The 3,525-nt window shown below is 34.2% G+C and overlaps 1 protein-coding gene across 7 annotated transcripts in view; it reads left to right on the forward strand.

Moving 5' to 3' along the window:
• The window catches only part of LOC106875262 (kalirin), a 551,716-nt gene that overhangs the window by 106,599 nt on the left and 441,592 nt on the right, over nucleotides 1-3,525 (forward strand). The window lies entirely within an intron of this gene.

Genomic DNA, 3,525 nt, shown 5'->3' on the forward strand with positions numbered 1-3,525 from the left:
TATATATATATATATATATATATATATATATATATATATATATGTGGAAGAAATTTACAGTCAAATGACCAAACAGCTGGCTTCCAAAAAGATTGATTTGTGTTTACAGGCAGCTTGAAGATTTTTAACTTTTGGTCCAATGCAATGAGGATTTAAAGCTAGCACCTGTGTGTATACACTCACACACACATGTACACATGCTTGAGCATTGTGTGTGTGTATGCATATGCTTGTACATATGTATGTATATGTATGTCTGTATATGTGCATAAAAGGAAAAGTGAATGTTATGTTATTTTGTCTAAAGAATATGGAAAAATCTGTTAGATGCATTAAACTGTCTCAAAGTCTTGCCGAAAGCTATTTTACACATCAATATCAAATAAAGACGAATTCAATTGATTTATTAAAATTCCACCTACAACTTTTTAAAATTGATTACTTTGCATAAAGACTTCATTATTTACCTCAATACGCCATACATGACAATTATATGTATTTATAATGCAATAATACATACTTATAACCACAGTTATATATCATTGTATATCATCATCATCATCATCATCGTTTAACGTCCGCTTTCCATGCTAGCATGGGTTGGACGATTTGACTGAGGACTGGTGAAACCGGATGGCAACACCAGGCTCCAGTCTGATTTGGCAGAGTTTCTACAGCTGGATGCCCTTCCTAACGCCAACCACCCAGAGAGTGTAGTGGGTGCTTTTACGTGTCACCCACACAAAAACGGCCACGCTCGAAATGGTGTCTTTTATGTGCCACCCGCACAAGCCAGTCCAGGGGCACTGGCAATGATCTCGCTCGAAAATCCTACAGGAGCCAGTCAGGCGGTACTGGCAACGGCCAGAAACTGGGTCATTTATGACATATATACATAGGTTTAGCGGTGTGTGCATGTGTACATTCATGCACCCTCCCCCATTCATATACATTTATGTGTAATGAATGGTATTAATACTTTTAACATTTATGTTTTAATCCTAGTTCAGAAACCAAGTTTGAAAATGATTAAAATACCTTGTATGAAAGATGATATAGGAACTTATTCAAAAATGTTTGAAAAGTGTAACGTATAGCCTGAATTAGAAACTGAACCATAAACAAAAAAAGAAACATGTTTAAAACTTGGATATAAACGTTAGTTTAAAATTATAACATACACACGCAAATTTATAAGTTACACTGAAATATTATGTTCAGAATCAGTCTTTGAGGATTTGGAGTGTAATGTAGGAATGTTCTAAATATTTTATGCCTTTTTAAGACAACACTTGACAAATTCTTAGTAAGGAACTCGAGGTTTCCATGATACACAAATTACAAGAGCTTCTTTTCCCATTCATACTCTAGTCCAACTTCACTACACACTTATTCAATTTAGAATATTGAATTCTTTTAGCTCCTAAACATAATCTGATAACAGTAAAATCACATTGCTTCTGACCTTATTATGAATTGAGTGAGTTTGCATTTACCCACATTTAAATATATCAGTGCTTAATCCTAAACAGGCCATTGTAGAGTTAGAAGTTTTAACAGTACACTAACTCCTTTGTCTGACAATTATTCTGCATTGTGCAAAAATTCAGATGAATGCATTTGTAATTATTGCCTAATTATTATCTTCATTTATACTGTGTCTCAGTCATACTAGAACTAGCTATATTCTGAGTAATTTGGTACTTTTGAATATGATAGTTTTACCGTATTCCTATTAATGATTTTGTGATATCTCTGGTGGGCTTATGAGAAGAATTTATAGGTATAGGCTCTTGAGATCCACTCTCAAAATCAGCATCATTGCTTTAATCATCATTGTCAGTGTCCTCTTCATCAGACAACACTTGATTCAAGACATCACTCACAGACAAGTTTGTTTGACTCATTTTCATGAAAAACTAGCAGGAGCAGCTTCAATCATTGGGAAGTACTTCCTGTGATAGTGCATGTGCAGGGTGACGACCAGATGCAACGTCACTAGTTGGATGAGGAGGTGTTAAGTGATATGTTTGTAAACTACAATGTGGCAGCTGGTAAAGCGGCCGCTGGGGTATTTGTATCTGCAGCTGGCTGCTGGGGTTCTGAGGGTTACTTTCAAAAAGTAGAAAGATACAAACTAGTTAAGCCTATAACCTCAGCAACACCAGTGTATATAAGGGTAGATGGCTATAAAAGTAGACCTGTGTGTATGTGTGCGTCTGTCTGTCTGTCTCTCTCTTTCTCTCTTTCTCTCTCTCTCTCTCCCTCTCTCTCTCTCTCTCTGTATGGTAGTTGAGTTCAGCTAAAATATGGTACTTAAGTTGAGGCACTAGAATTTAGTACGGTATTATCCGTACAATTCCAAAAGTAATTTTAATTAATTTTTATCACCTTACTTTGAAATATATATATATATATATATAGAGAAAGAGAGAGATAATATGATGTGTATGTGTAATTGAGCTCACTACTTCTTTTAAATCTGATACTTGGTGTTATTTGGTACTAGGATGTAAACTAACACCTGTTTCAAGTGGTGAGGTAGAGGCATATGGAAAGATGCAGGTGTATGCACACATATACGTTCACATGTATGACAGGCTTCCACACAGAAGCTGTGTCAATGCCTGTTGATTATATGTTTCTATCAATTGCTCACAAGGATTTGCTTAGTAGAAAATACTTTTCCAAGATGGCATGCTGTGGCATTGAACCTGAAACTACATCATTGTGAAGCAAACATCTCAGCCACACAGCCATACCTGCACCATTAAGTTGTCTGTAGAATTTTAATAAATCTGTGAAATCTGCCCTAAAATTATATCTACAAGTAGTTTTGAAATAACCTTAGAAACAAGTTCAATGCATCTAACAGATTTTTTTCAGAATTTTTTATATAAAAATAAAAATGATATTCATTTGATAATCAGTTCCATCTTCTGAAGCAGATTTATATCTATAAGGATTCTTGAATAAATCTACATTTCAGATTGCGCTTTATTTGATAATAGAGATATTACTGATATATTGAGTACTTTGATAAGTTGTTGGCAATGTTTTGATTGGGTGTGCAAATGTGTATGTTTGAGTGTATGTGTTGTGTATATACATGTTTATGTTTATAACTGTTTGTGTGTGTGTGTGTGTGTGTGTAAATATATTTATATATGAGTATGTGTGTATATATGTGTGTATAAGACTTGTCAAAGGGCGGATGAACTCCTGAACAGTCAACGACCATCCAACAAAATGTCTGTAAATATGTATATATATATATATGTATGGGTGTGTATATATGTGTGAATGTCTGTAAATATGTATATATGAATAATTTTAATTTTATATATATACTATTTTTTATCTTTTATATTTTATTTATATATATATTTTTTTAATTATCTTTTATTTTTTTGATGAGCTGCTCCACATCGGTCACCGGAGTGATATTTGATCACTTTACAGAGTGTCTGTGTGTCGGTTAGGTGTCTGGAATGGGACGGCTTACCTCATGGGCAGGTAGAAGCT

The sequence above is a fragment of the Octopus bimaculoides genome, chromosome 2 (genome assembly GCF_001194135.2).
Source record: "Octopus bimaculoides isolate UCB-OBI-ISO-001 chromosome 2, ASM119413v2, whole genome shotgun sequence".
Classification (NCBI taxonomy): domain Eukaryota; kingdom Metazoa; phylum Mollusca; class Cephalopoda; order Octopoda; family Octopodidae; genus Octopus; species Octopus bimaculoides.